This window comes from Aquila chrysaetos (genome assembly GCF_900496995.4).
Source record: "Aquila chrysaetos chrysaetos chromosome W unlocalized genomic scaffold, bAquChr1.4 W_unloc_5, whole genome shotgun sequence".
Taxonomy (NCBI): domain Eukaryota; kingdom Metazoa; phylum Chordata; class Aves; order Accipitriformes; family Accipitridae; genus Aquila; species Aquila chrysaetos.
The window spans coordinates 702,686-720,280 of record NW_024470325.1 but is presented as its reverse complement, the minus strand read 5'-3'; positions in this window follow the sequence as shown (position 1 = coordinate 720,280).

Here is a 17,595-nt window from a genome sequence, read left to right as displayed (position 1 = left end):
CTCCAGGTGTTCTGATGACTAACTCTGTGAGCTGCCCTGAACATAATGAGTTTGGCTGCCCTAAATTTGGGCATCAGCTGTCATTTCAGATGGCCAAAGGAAATTCCCAAGAGCCTCCAAGAGGATGCCTCCAGATGCTGCCCTGTCTCGATGAACTGCTCCATCTGAGTTTGCAGGTACCTGCACAGACCTTTGACCACCTCTGACACCTCAAACGTAACCAGACATTGCACCTCACTCCTAGCATCCCTCTCCATTGATGAGCAAGGGAGCTGAGATGAGGAGCTCACATGCAGGTGCCTATTTGGTGCACGCCTGAACCGAGGCAAGAGGAATCCCACCTCCTGCGGGTTTGTGGCAGGCATGGGAAGGAGCCGAGTCCCCTTCCAGCACCAGGACTACATACCCAGGATGAGATGCCTCCATTGACTCAGCTGAAACCCTCTGCTCAGAGGGGTAAAGGAGCTCCCTGCCTGTTACTGTCTGGGTGTAGCGATGGAACAAGGAAAGGTGATTCTCATGTCCAAATCTTTTCCTCATAGGAGAAATTACAGTGCTGGGAACAAGTGTGTCTCCCCAGCTGAGGGAGGGAACACCAGTGATTGCTTCAGGCTGTTTGCCAGCAGGTTCCCCTGGAGCCCCAGGGACACCTGGAGGGAGCCCAGAGGGGGCAGAGAAAGTGCTGCCTTGGGCTGGTCCTCTGCTGCTGAGCTGGGCTGGGCTCCTGGCATGGAGGGAGCTCCTGGCAAGTGGGCAGCGCTGCAGAGAGACAGCTCTGCCCAGGAGCAGCTCCTCTGCAAAGCGCAGCAGGGGTGAGGGCACTGCCTGCAGGCACCGAGGGGAGAGGAGTGACTGAGAGTTCAAAGGCGGTCTGGGGTGGGAGGATGCAAAGAGCTGATTCAAAGAGAATTCTTCACAGCCCTCTGCAGGGTAAGTCTCTGGCTGCAGGGAAAAGCTTTGTGCTGGGGCAGGGAGTCTGCTGCTGGGCAGGGTAAGTACTCAGCCTGCCTGGGGAACTCCAGCAACAGAGGGGGAGAAGCTGTGGGTGGAAGGAGCAAATCTTGGTGGGGCAGGGATGGGCAGGGTCCTGCTGTGGCCGAGAAGATGCTGCGTGGTTCAGGGATGCTCAGAGCTCCCAATCACCCCCAGAATATTCCAAACAGGTTAGTTCAAAGAGAAGAACAAGGCAGGGATTATTATAAAGATTACGAGCTTTCCTGAGTCTGTCTTCTCAGTTTCCAATTCCAGAGGGGAGAGAGAGGGAGGAGAGAAAAGGAGAAGTGGAAAAGGAGCACTCAAGTTTCAACAAGTCCCTGAGACTCCTGAACTGCAACTTTAAGTGATCAGTAGGTCTGCCAAGAGCTTCCTAAAATGCCTTCAGCCACTCCCCTGCCTATGGACAACACCAGAATCACCTCTGCTGGACCTCTCGGGGTTGTTCTGATCTGCCCTTTTCCAGCTGCAAAAAGGAGCATGCGCCTGGCCAGTGCCCTGCAAACAGGCAGGTTTCTGTAGAGCCAGGGGGAGCGCACAGAGATCGGGATGGGATCTGTGAGTGCTGACAGGGAAAAGAAATGGCACAGGGAAACACCTCCCAGGAGGAAAATCTCCAGCCAGCAAGAATATGGTCAGGGAATGAGAGGAAACAAAACGCAAAAATGTTGTGGGAGGGAGAATTCGGAAAACTCTGTATGATCCCCTCCGGTGCAGACCCCTTCCTCTGAGCAAGCCCCCTTGGCTCCTCTCCCTCCCAGCAAAGCCTCTGCCCTCAGAGCTGGGGGGCCCAAGGCATGAACCATCTCCTCAGTAGCCAGAGCTCCAGCAGAGCCGTGGGTGCAGCTCTCCAGCCGCGTGCCCATTTCCCTCTGCAGAGCTCAGGGCTGAGAGCATCTGCCTGGCAATGTTGGTGTCTGGGAGGAGGTCTGAACACATGAGGCAGCAGAACTTTCCTGAGTGCCCAGCTGCCTCCCTGCTTGCCTCGCTCAGCCAGACCCTCACTCTATTTTCCCATGTTTCTCCAGTTGTCTGTGTTGTTTTTATTGTTATTTCATCCTTGCTGTCAGGCTCTCTGGGAATGGGAGTTTCAGCTGCAGAGGCACACACTGACCTTGTGGGTCCTCCTCTGCAGGTGTGTCCATGGAAAGGAGGTGTCCCAGCTTTCACCTGTGGGGCTGTGGGCAATGCAGTCTGTGGGGCTGGGGAATGAGCTGGTTTTCCCTGGATTAAATGTAATCTTTAGGACTTTGGCTATCTCTTTGGGGTGGCTTTCCAAGCTGCGAGCTGTTCTTAAGCATGAAAATCCTTCACATAGCATCTTTCTGTTATCTGAAAGCCGACAGAGAGAGGGGCAGAGATGTTATCTATGACTGAGGAAATGCTGTTGGGTTGATGAAATGAGCCGTGTGTGTCCTTGGCTAGAAACAGGGTGCTGAGACCTTGAGAAAGGGTGAGGCATTTAGTGGTCTGCAGTGGGTCCCTCTCCTTTCAGTAGTGTCTGGTGGCTTTTACTGGTACCATGGGAGTGTGATCACCCTCCATCTGAGAAAACTGCAAGCATGGGGCAGCTGGGAACAAGCCCAACCAGTTCCATTCACTCCTCACAAAGCCACAGGGAAACCCTTTGCCTCTCATGTCTCAGCTCATGATTTCTGACTTCAGAGAACACTCACAGGGCAGGATGGGGGAAGTAGGTAAAAAAACCCAAAGCCCCTAAAACTTCTTTCTGCCACCCACATTCTTTAACACTGGGAGTGCAGATGCTGACAAGCCCTCCTGTGTTAGGAGTGATTTTATCTGACATATTCTGAATATCAAACCACGCCCCCTGCCACGTTCCCATATACCCACTGCAGGGGGGCTGGGTCGACTCCTCAAGAGACAATGGGCAGAGGCCCTGCTCCAGCACACAGAGCCACAGAAAATGAAATTGAAGACCAGAGGCAGAATGAAAGTTCCTCCTGAGGAAGGAAAAAGGGTGCGTGTGTGAGAGGGGGAGGGTCTATGAGACATATCTTTGGTTTTATTCAGAGATGTTTCTGGTAACTTGTCACTGCCTTTTCTTCCTTGCACAGTCCCCCGTGTCCAGAGGAAGCATACGCCCAACAGCAGCTCCATCACTGAGTTCCTCCTCCTGGAATCTGCAGACACGCGGGAGCTGCAGCTCTTGCACTTCTGGCTCTTTCTGGGCATCTACCTGGCTGCCCTCCTGGGCAATGGCCTCATCATCAGCACCGTAGCCTGCGACCATCACCTGCACACACCCCCATGTACTTCTTCCTCCTCAACTTATCCCTTCTTGACCTGGGCACCATCTCCACCACTGTCCCTAAATCCGTGGCCAATTCCCTGTGGAACACCAGGGCCATTTCCCACCCAGGATGTGCTGCTCAGGTCTTTCTGTTTACCTTTTTGATCTCAGCAGAATTGTATCTCCTCACTGTCATGGCCTATGACCGCTATGTTGCCATCTGCAGACCCCTGCACTACGGGACCCTCCTGGGCAGCAGAGCTTGTGTCCACATGGCAGCAGCTGCCTGGGGCAGTGGGTTTCTCACTGCTGTGCTGCACACTGCCAGTACATTTTCACTACCCCTCTGCCAAGGCAATGCTGTGGACCAGTTCTTCTGTGAAGTCCCCCAGATCTTCAAGCTCTCCTGCTCACACTCGTACCTCAGGGAATTTGGGCTCATTGGGATCACTGCCTTTTTTGCATTTTGGTGTTTTGTTTTCATTTTGCTGTCCTATGTGCAGATCTTCAGGGCTGTGCTGAGGGTCCCCTCTGAGCAGGGATGGCACAAAGCCTTTTCCATGTGCCTCCCTCACCTGGCTGTGGTCTCCATGTATGTCAGCACTGGCATGATTGCACACTTGAAGCCCCCCTCCATCTCCTCCCCATCCCTGGTGTCACGGTCCACTCGGTGGACTCGTGATGGTTCGTTTGCTACGATCTCAAAAGTGCAAAATGAAGGTGACCAACACCAAAGGGGAGAGCAGTAATCACACAGTAAAACTTTATTGTATTGCCTGTGAAGAGCCACGCGATAGTTAGAGATGGGTGAGAGAAAGGAGAAAAGTAATGTTTAGAGAGAGGAGAAAGAGAGGTTATAGCTACCACCGCTGATCTCAAGATGTCCTAACGGTCCTGGGTCCAGCTAATGCTGCGTCGTCGATCGTCGTGGTCCTTGGTGGGGAAGTTTCAAATTCCCGTTGTTCAGAAGTCATCTTTTATGCTTAGTAACACACCTTGCTCCACCTCTGCCTCAGGAGTCTCCGCCCTTCTCAGAATACAATTATCATATCTCCGCCCTTCTCGAGCGAGACTATCACGCAGGCGCAGGGTCAGTGTCTGAGGCGTGGTAAGTCTTGGAGGCGGGTAGCCTTCGACCAGGAGGTGTGTTTTGGTATTATAATGAAGCAAAGTTCGTCTAGAGTTCATGATTTCTTCATCGATGTTATGGCAACGGTTGCAATCCATCCTTTTTGACAGTAGCTATGCGGTTATCTCTAGCGGCTCTAGCCAGGGACCTTCCAGGAGCCTTGTACCGCACATTCCGTCCTTGGGATTGGCCGCTGCGCTCCAAACAGGCCGTTGTCAGGTAATGTACTGTTCATGTTCCTGATGACAATGTTGAGACAATGCTGATTTTCTGACCGACTCTTACACCACCCTGTGGCTCAACATGGTCGTCAGGACGTCAGGACCACTTGGTGGTAGCATGATAAAGAAGAGGAAGAAGAAAAGGAAAAGAAAAAGACAGAGAGAGAGAGAGAAAAGGAGAGAAGATAGAAAGGCAACTACAATTTGTAACAATTACAATCAAAATTGTTTATATATAAAAAAAAAAAAAAAATCAATGAGGTTTCAAAACATCAATTGATTTGGGAATATCCGCATTGGATGGAACATCAAGCATATTATATGTGTTCAATACAGACATCAAACGCGTTAACCGATTCATCATTCTCCAGGCTATGACATACAATACCGCTGACAAAACCAAACTGATCAAAACCAATATCAAGAGAACCACGATGGGGTGACACAACTTGTTCAGGATGCCTGTAGCAGTAGGCGACCATCCGAAAAGTGTGTCCCACCATCTATGTTCTGCATCCTTTTGCACTCTTTCTAAAACTCGGTGTATTTCTTTCACATTGTGATGAACAGTTATTAGGGTTTTCTGTCCGTTTTCCCTAATTTTTTCCAAAATCTCAACCAAATCCTTGTGTTGTAATAACTGTTTTACCAAAGTGAGATTCATTCCAATGGGTATAGGCAGCAATTCATGAATCAACATATAGTTAGATTGCAAAAGTTGGTGAGATGTGACCGGGGCCGAATAGGAAAAGTCACATCCGACAATCTTAGTAAAATTACAAACACAAAAATTTGAATGATTTTTAGTCTCCACAACTACCTTATCTACAGATAGAAAATCACAAACAGTCCTCAAACATACACAGCCTTTGCCGATATATATGAGTACTGTTTCAGGGTTTTCATTAGGATGAATCTCAAAGTGGCAACTATTTTGTTCAGTATCTAAACAAATATCTTGTGCCTCAATTGCATTGCCTTCACAAACAAATCCTTGTTGTTCTCGTACAATACAAGATTCCAAATTAACAGTTTGCCATTTTTCATTCACCTTTCGGGCCCATACTCTATGCTCAAAGGGATAGGGTATAGTTCCGTGGTGGTTCAACCCTAATGCAATAACGGGATAAATTGGGTATATGGTAGCATTATATATAGTAAGCACAAAAGTTGTAGCTATGTTTGTAACGGGATCATAAGTAAAGTTTACCAGGTCCCACCAGGATTGGAGTTCCTTCTCAAAATCAGTGGCACTGTCCCAAATTATTTTCCGAATTTCAGTGGAGAGAGTGCCTTCTTCACCTTCTCTTATAATTGAGGCGGCTACCGACTGCATCCATATTTGAGCCTGGATACAACTGAGAGCCAAAGAGACGTTATTTTGGATCACCCCAAGTGCATCAGTAATCAATTCGTGGTCCCTTACATTTACCTTTTCCCATTTTGGTAATATATTTGACAACAGCCACTGGTTAGTCCCCAAAGCCAATAAAGAAGACCGCAAAGGCTGTTGTAATTTAGCCAAATCACTAATTGAGGTAGCCAACTTGTTCATTATTACTTCCGAATCGATGCTATTTAAAACTCCCAATCCTGTTCCCAAAACACCGGTTAGGTCTCTCTGTGTTCTTCTCATGAGAAGAGTTCGTTTTTGCAGCCAGGTTGTCCATCCCTCGTAAGAAGTCTTTAGGAAAGGTGAGCAAGCTGGCTGAATGTCTGAAACATTGTTCTGCATCGACAATTCAACTCGTTTGAGAGACCACGCTGGGTTAAACAACATTTGTTGTAGGCCCGTATTTCTGATCACATACGGTCCAATTTCAAAGATTTTTGGACTGAGCACAACAATTGGTGGGGTAGCGGGTATTACAAGGTCTATTTTAAATCCTCCCCAGTATTTAGTGTTATTTTTACCACACATAACTTTATAAGAGTATTGTACAGCAGTCAAGTTTAACCAACACTCTAGGTTTTGATTTTTACACAACAAAATAGGGCCATGAGGTCCAATTCCATAACTGTTTGTGGATTCAATGTGAGATTCAGTGATCAGTCTGCATCTTATTGTGATGTTATTTCCTTGTACCACTGTAAAAGAGGGTATAACTTCATCTTTGTCAGTTAGCGTAAAGAGGGTATCTATGCCATCGTGTGTGACTACTGCAACAAGCGTCCTAGTTACAACATTCATTTTGAATTTAAATGTTAAGCCTGATAGTTCTCCGGTCGGTGGATTAGATCGCCAATTGCACACTACATAAACTGGCTTGGTCAAAGTGAAATTATACCAACAATCTCCTTGTTCCTTAAGACAGGATTCGGTGATTTCAACATTATTGGTACTTGGGTCTAGGGGGTAGTTACCGACATTCTTTTGACGGCAACACGTAATGAGAGAATCCTGTTTGTTACATCCCCATTCTAGAGTAGGACAGAGTTTCGCAGTGATGTTGGAACTAGGGTCCAAATGATTTCCAGAGATGGTAGTTGAAGAGGCTTTCTCATGAAGAGATCCTTCCACCTTTCTGCATCCCACTTGGATTTTTTCTCCAATCGTTCCAGTCAAGACACAGACCCAGCCTTTTTTGTCCCATTCCCCTCACTCAAGTGGGTGGTATACTTCAGAATCATGCATTACTACAGTGGCTAAGTTTGGGAGACGGTCTTTGGGATACTGTCCCATACTCCAAGTATGCTGGACAATAGCTTGGGACCATGGCCATTCTGTATTCTTTTGGCTACAGATTAGTGGTGAGATACAAAAAAGTACTACCAATCCAATTAAGTGATTCATAATTCATGCTGTTCTTGGCATCCCTCGGAGTTCTTCTGTAAAAAAAACCAAAACTTGCCTCTCTGAGGCAAAAGAGATTAATACTATACAGAAAATTAAAATGATGGAATTATCCAGCGAGTATTTATCCGATGCTCCTTCCCTAGGGCATCAGATGCTACCCATGAGTATACATTCAGTGGGGTTTTTAATACCAGTGGCACACTTCCTACGGTGGGAAGTTCTACCAGGACAGGTTGTCCAGGGAAATGTGCTGGATTCTTAGAATCATCTGGTCCCTCTAATGAGGGAACTAGAGAGGGAGCCTTCGGGCAAAAGGCAGTAATTTTGGGGCATCCATTTACCCCCCATCTGTCATTTACACCTTTGACAGCTTCCCATAGGCAGGCATCCCAATTTCCCTCTTGTGGTTTCAAAAGTCGTTTTAAGTGACCATTTGTTCTTTCTACAATCCCATTGGCCTGTGGATAGTATGGAGTGTGGAAGACCCATTTAATCCCTTCGCTTTGAGCCCAATCCTGTACGATTTTGGCGGTGAAGTGGGAGACATTGTCAGATTGTATTTCTTGTGGTTTTGGAAAAATTCCAAACCATTCACGCAGTGCTTTCACGTTTTTTCTCCCGTAGCTTTGTTCAAAGCTTCAGCTTGGACTAGCCCTGATGTTATCTCCACTCCTACCAGCACAAAGCATTTTCCTCCTGATTTCTTAAAGGGGCCTATATAATCTACCTGCCAAGCATCCCACAAGCCTTTACCCTCTCTTAAATGCAGAGGGTCATCCTCTAAGGGGTGTCTTTCGAGCCGTCTACGGCACTGTTCACAGGCTGATATGCAGGTTTTACACATTTCCCTAGTGACAGGCCAACCTCGGGCAAGGGCTTCACGATACAAATCTTTAGCTCCTGTATGTTTACGTTTTGTATGCAACCATTCTAGCAAACGATCCCAATCTTCTGTGATCTGGTCCTTCTGTACAGGAGCTAGTCTTGCTAATTCATCAGCTTTGTTGTTCCATTCTCCTGCCGAGCCCCCATCTACTTGATGAGAAGCTACCCATCCCACTGCAAAGTTCCCTTGTCTTGCAATGCTCAGGATTTCTTGCCACTTGTCCTTCTGCCACACTGAAATTCTGTTAACCTCCCATTCATTTTGCTCCCAGAATGGGAGCCATTCAGTACCTCCTTTAAACACTGCATAGGAATCAGTATATATGTGGACAGGGGAAGTGGTTTGTGCTTCATGCTTGAAAACGCTCCATACCGCAATTAATTCTCCTACCTGGGCACTCCCTTCTCCCTCTGTTATTAGCTGTTCATTAATAGTAGTGTGGAGGGCTACTGCCCGGTATTTCCACACTTTTCCTTCTCGCTTTGCCGAAGCGTCGGTAAACCAAGCATTCGCTAACTGATCGTGGGAAAAAGGAGGGGCTACCCGAATAACTGAGATAAGTTTGTCTTGGCTGCCGTCCAGGCTTTCTGTTTCTTGGATAGCTAAGTTTTTTAAAGCTCCTTCAGTCACTGAGAAAAGGTTACAAGAGTGTTCAATCTGGGCATACCACTTTCGTACCGAGGCTCTCTGGGCCACCCTGTTAGGAGGGGGGGTCCCGTTAGTGACTGCTTTTATACCTTTGAATGGGCCTTTTAGCACGATTGGTTGCTGACGTGTAAATTTCTCCACTTCTATGAGCACCATGCTAACCACAAACAAACCTTTCTCCCATGCAGTATATCTCTTCTCAGCATCCTTAAAGCTGCGGGAGTAAAATCCTACAGGGCAGGTTGGACCCTCAGGACCACGTTGCCAAATGTGTATTGACAATCCTGTTGTGGCAAACCCCCATTCTACCTGAAAGGGGTCTGTAGGGTGGATAGGGCCAAGAGCCTGATGAGCTGTTGCTTCAAAAATTAACAATTGCATTGCTTCTTCCTGAGAAGCAGTCCATTCCCATTTGGCCCCTTTTCTCAGGAAACCATAAAGAGGTCTGGCAATGACAGAAAAGTCTGGGATATGTTTCCTCCAGAATACCAATAACCCTAAAGCATGCTGCAAATCCTTTTTTTGATTCAGGCATTTTAATCTGATCTAGGGAAGTGAGGGTGTCTGGTGGGATACATGTCATTCCCCCTTTCCACCAAATTCCCAAAAACTTTACTTCTTGTGAGGGTTTTTGGATCTTTTCTGGGGGAATTTGCAAACCCAAGTTCTCCAAATGAAAAATTATGTTCTGTTGGATTGCCCCCACCTCCTTGTCTTTATCTCCACCCACGAGAATATCATCAATATACTGATAGACAGCTATGCCGTCGGCTTTTGGTATTTTCTCCAGTTCTTGGGCCAAAGCGCGGTGAGCTAATGTAGGGGAATGTTTGTATCCCTGAGGCAGCCGGGTAAAGGTAAATTGTTGTCCCTCCCAAGTAAAAGCAAAACGATCTCTGTCTTCTGGTCACAAAGGTATCATGAAAAACATATCTTTAACATCTATGGTTGCCATGATCGGATGAGCTTTCTCCTGAATTGTTATTTACCAGTTCAGCCATATTAGGGACTGCGGCAGTCAGAGGCCCTGTGTTAGCATTCAGCCTTCAAAAACCTACTGTGAGCCTCCACTTCTCATTAGGTTTTTTCACCGGCCATACCGGCAAGTTGAAAGGAGAATGGGCATTTATCACCACTCCTTGTTCCCGCATCTCCTGCATGACTGGTTTGATACCTTCCTTTGCTCCCAGGGGGAGGGGATATTGTTTAACACTAGTTACTTTGCTAAATGGCAGAGGGGGTGCAGTTTGAAGTAGCCTGATGTTCAGCTGCGGTGTCCCGAAAGTCCACAGCAATCCTTCCGAATCCTCCCACCCCCTTCCTTTAAGGGCATCTATTCCTAACAGGTTAGTCGGAATGTTCCCAACCACCATGTTAATAGTGATCGTGCCTTCCTCTCCCGGCAGCATCAGCTTTACCGGAACAACGTTCATAACTTCTGTTGACCCTAAAGCATTCAAGACACAAACGTTTCGCTTAGAGGGAATCACCCCACACCTCTGTGCATCTTCCTCAGTCAGGGCAGAGATCTGTGCACCGGTGTCAATTAAAAAGGTTACGGGTGCACGCTTAGGACCTACAATAGCTGTAATCAATAAATCTCCTCTGTTAGTTTTAGTGAGCTGTCGGATATAAATCCATCCTCCGTTCCCCCGCCCACTGCCAGGGAACGGAGGTTCTAGCTTCCCTGCTGACTTTCCCCATCGCCCGTGCTCTCCGCGGGGGGGGCTGTGGGCATGACAGGAGAGATTTCTCTATTTGACCTTAAGTGCTGTGGGTGTTGTTTCGGACCATACCACTTTGATATCAGTTTACTCAGTTTATTAAGGGGTAAACCATCCACCACATCTCTGGGAACTCCCTTTTTAATTCCCAAAGCCCACCATTGCTGTCGAGTCAGGGGCTGTCTTCCTCCTCCCCCAGTTTTAGAGTAGGAGTAGTCAGCAGCACTGGCGGAGTCAGTGAGAGCGGTTACAGTTTTACTAACAGATAGGGGTAGATCTTTAGCTCCTACTTGACGGATTCCTTTAGGTTTCTCCTCCAAAGTTCTCACAGGACCGTATTTTCTGCTATACTCTATCAATTGCTGTGCTACATCTCCCCATGTCCACATCCTTTTATGTTTTGAGTGGGAAGAAGCCGAGCTATGATTAAAAGGTGAATCTGTGCCAACATTAATTTCATCTCTTTTGCCTTTAATAAAGCTCTCCAACTTTTCTACAGGGTCTAAAGACACTATGGTCCTTTGGAGAACAATCCCGGTAGATTTGAGTGATTCTGGGAGTCCCCTTATCAAAGGAGTCATGATTTCAGGATTCACCGGCAACATCATTGGGGATTCACATCCGGGAACTAACTTCCTTTCATGTATCATTTGCAGGCAGGCTGCTTTGTGCACACTTTCTAGCAATTGATCAACTGTGCCTGTGATTGCTAGGGGATCCCCCCTTGTCTAAGGGGTTCAGCCCTCCGGCCCAATAGGCAGCCTGCTGGGTTAGGGACCACGGGGCACGTCTATCCCCTGTTGTTAAAAAGACACCGTGGCCCCAGTAACCACTAGCTTCCTTTTCATTTAACTGGATTTGGTCCCCTCCAGTTAAAGATACACGCCACACATACTCTGTTTCGGATTCTTTGGGAAGGCGCCCATATTCTCTTTTCATTTTGGCCAATTCAGTGGGAGTGTATGGTATCTCTTTAGTTGTAATATGTGGGTCTTTATCCTCATCATTTATATAAGCATGTTCTGCTTTAATCAAAGGCCTCACTTGGGGGTTTTCCCTGAAGTGTTTCCTTGCTTCCTCTAGCTCCTTTTGGGGGTATACCTGACTTATTTGCTGAATACCTATCTTTTCCATTTTCATTTCTCTCTCATTCAATGATTCAACAGACTTTGAAAGTTCTTCTTTCAAGGCATCTTTTAGACAGCCATTTTCTTCCTCCTTTTCCTCTGCTTGCTGTTTGTACAAGCAAATTACTCTTTCTTTCTCTGCTAACTGCTCTTCCAGGTTGGAGGTTGTTTTCTGCAAAAGTTGTACCAAATTTTCAAGGGATTCTATGATTTGTTTTTCCTGGCTACGCCGCTTATAGCGGTCTTCAATTGCTGCGACCAGGCTGGCTCCAAGAACTGCACAGATTATCGCTTTGCCTTTGCCTGACCGTGATCTAGCCTCATTCTGTATAGAAATCACTCGGTCTGTTACACTCTGTAAATTTGCCCAATTGTCTCGAGCCCACTCTTCCCCAGGCGGGGAGGGTCGAGCTCCATACTTTGCCAAGAGTGCATAAAACGAGTCAAGATTTTTTACTGATGGAGAGTTTTGATAACCATTCTTTTCAGTCATTTTTGTTGCAAAGGGCCAAACTCACTTCGGGGAGGTCAAACTTAGTTACACCACACACGCAACAACTGCTGCGTCGCCCTCCTCTTCCCTGAGTGGCTGAAGGGACCAAAATCTCACTTCGGGGAGTCAAAAATTAGTTGCTCACAAGTGCAGACTGTCTCTGCTTGTCCCTTCAACTTCCCCGAGTAGTCAACCTCATCTAATGAGGACAGTTCTCCTTTTTGCACTAAGAGGTCCTTCACTTGATCCTGATAGACAGATCCCTCAATTCAAGTTTGGGGTGATATACACTGAGGTGTGTGCTGTGTGCGGGAATCCCGACTCGCCCCCCTTGCTTTCTGGACACCTCTCACCCGTTCAGGTGTAGGGCCAGGTGCGGCTGGAACAAAACGTTCTTCCCCTGTTACAAAACACACAAAACCTGCACCCCTCTGTCTGTCAGGATCCTGTCCGTGACGCCAGTTTAATGTCACGGTCCACTCGGTGGACTCGTGATGGTTCATTTGCTACGATCTCAAAAGTGCAAAATGAAGGTGACCAACACCAAAGGGGAGAGCAGTAATCACACAGTAAAACTTTATTGTATTGCCTGTGAAGAGGCACGCGATAGTTAGAGATGGGTGAAAGAAAGGAGAAAAGTAAAGTTAAGTTTAGAGAGAGGAGAAAAAGAGGTTATAGCTACCACCGCTGATCTCAAGACGTCCTAACGGTCCCGGGTCCAGCTAATGCTGCGTCGTCGATCGTTGTGGTCCTTGGTGGGGAAGTTTCAAATTCCCATTGTTCAGAAGTCATCTTTTATGCTTAGTAACACACCTTGCTCCACCTCTGCCTCAGGAGTCTCCGCCCTTCTCAGAATACAATTATCATATCTCCGCCCTTCTCGAGCGAGACTATCACGCAGGCGCAGGGTCAGTGTCTGAGGCGTGGTAAGTCTTGGAGGTGGGTAGCCTTCGACCAGGAGGTGTGTTTTGGTATTATAATGAAGCAAAGTTCGTCTAGAGTTCATGATTTCTTCATCGATGTTATGGCAACGGTTGCAATCCATCCTTTTTGACAGTAGCTATGCGGTTACCTCTAACGGCTCTAGCCAGGTACCTTCCAGGAGCCTTGTACCGCACATTCTGTCCTTGGGATTGGCCGCTGCGCTCCAAACAGGCCGTTGTCAGGTAATGTACTGTTCATGTTCCTGATGACAATGTTGAAACAATGCTGATTTTCTGACCGACTCTTACACCTGGACCTGGTGGTGGCAGTTCTGTAGTCAGTGGTGCCTCCAGCAGTGAAGCCCTTCATCTACAGCATGAGAAACAAAGAGCTCAAAGATGTTCTGAGAAAAGTGATTTCATGGACATTTTTCAATACCGGTAAACTTCCAGTCTTTTTCCACAAGTGATTCCCATACTAGGCCCATGCTTTGATTTATTATCGTTGTTGTTATTGCTATTTGGGGTTTCATGTTCGTAGACCAATACTTGGACTTCCCATGCTTCATGTGAAGCAGGAACCTCCTCTGTCTCACCTGGAGGACCATATAGAAACGTGTCTTTGTAACACTTCGTCCAAGCTGACTCCTTCATAGCATCTCTGTAATAAAAAGGGATCTTCCCTGTGCACTGCCTGATGGTAGGGCTGTTTTTCCAAATCTCATGTCAGGAACAGGCCCGAGATACTGCACCTCCAAAAGGCCTATTGATGCGTGGTTTCAAGGGCAAAAAGCTCATTGTCACCTTGTGACCTGCTAGAGGGGTGGATTTAGGACTCACCTGTTGGTGCCTGGTGACAGTGGAGATGATGAGTGGTCACTGAGGTACAAACCCAGTCCTTTCCCACATGTGACAGGGCAGAAGACATCTTCCAGGAGGGGAATCTGTAGCTGCCTGGATATCCCAGGGGATCTCCATGGGCAGCGTGTGCCTGGGGTGTGGCCGGAGCTCCACAAAGTGAGAGATTGCCCAGGTGGAATCACCCAAAAGTGTTAATTCCAGGTATTCACAGGGAAAGGAGGACTCTGCAATCACAGGGCAGGCAGCAGGAACCCAGCTGGCACAGGGGAAGGGGGCTGGAGAGATGCAAGAGCTGGCTGAGGAGCTCCAGGGCCAGGACTGTCATGCTGCCCTGGGTCGTGGGGCTGGTGGGGGCAGAGAAGGGGCAAATGCAGTCAGTGTTGGGGATCGCCTATAATATGAACACAGAAGAGCCAGAGAGTGAGTGGCCATACAGCCCAACCCTGAGGAAGGACCTTTGCTGCATGGTCACCCCTGTCTTCCTCCAGGTCTCTAGGATACCCAGCTCTACTGCCATTACTAACACAAAGGGAACCAGTTTCCTACCAACACTCATTACACATCAAGTCCCATAGCTCTTGCCACAGCCAGACTCTCAGCCAAGCCCATTCTCAGACACCTCCGGCTACATCAGGTGCTTGTCTCGACAGATGTTGAAAATCTCCACTGACAGAGATCTCACCAACTGGCCTGGGTCCTTGCTCCAGTGTTTGGCTCTGAGGGACTTTTTTCCAAACCCCGGCTTTCTCAGCCTCTCCTTGTACACAATGTGCTCCAGGCCCCAGCCATCCTTCTGGCCTCTGCAACTCTCTCTCCAGTCTGTCAGGGTCTTCCTTGTGCTGGTGAGCCCCACACTGGACACAGCAGTCCTGAGGTGGTCGTCCTGTAGTGGGTTAGCCTTGCCCAACAGCCAGACACCCACCCAGCTGCCCAGTCACACCTCCAACTCAAAAGGACAAAATAAGATGGAATAGCTCCTGGGTCATGATAAAGACAGGGAGATCACTTACTAATTACTGTCACAGGCAAAGAAGGGTTGACTTGGGGAAGACCAATTTAATTTATGCCAAGTAAAAAAGGTTTGGATTGTGAGAAAGAATGATAAAATTATTCAAGTCCATTGCCCTCACAGTTTCCCCCAGGCTCAAATTACTCCCTTGCTCCAAGTTCTTCTACTTGGGAGATCCCAAGGTCAGGGTGGGGTGGGGAAACAGGGGGAGGCAGCTGAAGTCTGCAGGGAAACTGGCACAGGCATAGGGCAGTGTAGGACTGTCTGTGGTGCAAACAGGGCCTTTGTGCGGCTGCCCCCCTCCTCCCCACCAACAGATCTGAAGTCCTTGTCATCTCCATGGTGGCTGCTGTCTCTTCCACTGAAGCCCATGTGAGGATACTGGTTTCTTACAGCCCCAGGCCCTTGTTCCCTCCTCACTGACCCCCCAAAGAGCCTGGGAGGTGTCCTACCGCTGTCCTTCACTCGGTGTCACACCCCCCACATGAAACCGCTCCCAGGAAGAGCTGTAAGTGTCCCGTGTAGGAAAGGATCCCCCTTCCCAGGGGGATGGGGTTCAGGCCTTGGCCATCCTGCTTGGTGAAACACATTTAGGGCTTTCACAGCCACCTCCACAATTGATCTTCCACCTGTAACCAGTGCCTCTGACTTCCCGTTTCACCAGCCCCCAGGGACGGTCTCCTTGTCTGGTCATTCCCTCCAACAACCTCCAACTGCTGGAAACAGGGAGTCTGCTGAAGACCGGTCGATATCATTGGGCCAAAGAGAAGGATGTCAGAAATTCAAGGCTGGCCATGGGGAGATACTGTCATTGTCTACAGCTAGCTTATGGGATGGTGCAGAGGAGGATGAGTCAGACTCTTCCCAGGTGGGCACAGTGGAAGGATGAGAAGCCATGGGAAAATTTGGGCCATGGGAAATTCTGACTAGGCTTAAGAGAAAAGAACCTGCACTATAAGGTCTGTCAGGCACTGGGAACATGCACCCAGAAAGGCTGTGGGATCTCCACAGTGGAGACAGTCAAGCCTCAACTAGACGTAGTGCCGTGGGGGTTTTTGGATCGTAATGGATGACTACCTAATACGGGGAAGAGAGGCACCCATCTGTCATCCCAACCAACCATCTAGAGAGGTTTGCTGCTTGCTGGGGACCAGGATCCAGGATGTTGTGGTGGGACGTCCAAAGCTCATCCAGCCCTCTGACGACTACCCCCTGCTCTTATTGCAAGTGGGCACAAATCACACTGCCAGGGGAAAGAAGTGACGGTATCAGATATGACTACAGGGCTCTGGGGGTGATAGTGAAGGGCGTGGGGGCCCAGATGGTTTTCTCCTCAACCTTGTTGGTGAGGGGAAAGGGTGTGAGGAGAAAGGCACTAACAGGACAAGTTAATACTTAACTGCAGAACAGGTGTAGGGGACATGGTTTGGGTTCTGTGCCCGTGGCACCCTGACTGCAGAGCAGCATCTGCTTGGGAGAGGTGGGATCCACCTCTCTAAGCAGGGCAAAGCTGTTTTTGCCAACAGGCTGGCTGCCCTCTCTCCATGCTATTGGCTCTACTTGGCAAGCTTAGTTATGAACTTGATAAAAAAACTAGGAAAAAAGAAAATACAACCAAAAAAGCCCTCAAAGAAAGAGGAAAATAACACCCAAGAAAAAAAAAAATGATGCAAAAGAAGACAATTGCTCACCACCGACTAATCAATGTCCAGCCAATCCCCAAGAAACGGCAGCTGCTTCCGACCTCTCTACGTCCCCAGTTTTATTTCTGAGCATGACATTATATGGTAGGGAATATCCCTTTGGTCAGTTGGGGTCAGCTCTCCCGGCTGTGTCCCCTCCCAACTTCTGCACCCGCAGCCTACTCGCTGGCAGGGCAGTGTGAGGAGCAGAAAAAGCCTTCATGCTGCGCAAGCGCTGCGCAGCAATTTCTACATCATCAGTGTGTTATCAACCCAGTTTTAAGCACAAATCCAAAACACAGCCCCGTACAAGCTACTGTGAAGAAATTTAACTCTGTCCCAGTCAAAACCAGTACACTCAGGAGGTCTCCAGCTCAGCATGGTCAACTCTGGGGTGAGAGCTGGTTCCTCAGCACTTGATCCAAGTTACGACTTGAAAACCTCCAGGAATGGAAACGGGATTATTCCTCTGGGCAGCCACTTCCTGTGCTTGGCTGTCCTCAGGAGGAAAAAACTTTCACTTGTCTCTAGTGTGAAATTTTCTTGAGTAAATCTCTTGTCCTCCCTCTATGAACCACAGTGAACTGACTGGAGGAGATGGGAAAAGGAAAAAATTCCTTGCCTCCAGCCCGCTACGCCTGAAAGGAGCTCCAGCAAAGCACGGTCAGTACAGCAGACAGTAACTGTCCCTCATGACTTAGCAGGTGACCGTTTCTAAGAAATTTCCTTAAAACTGTAAGCTTCCTGGAAGCTCCAGCTTTTTGGACAAGGTGGTTTTCTTCTCAGTTTCATGTCTAAAACTCTTTCCGAAAAGGGAAACATCCGGCTCCTGCTCCCACAAGGAAGGT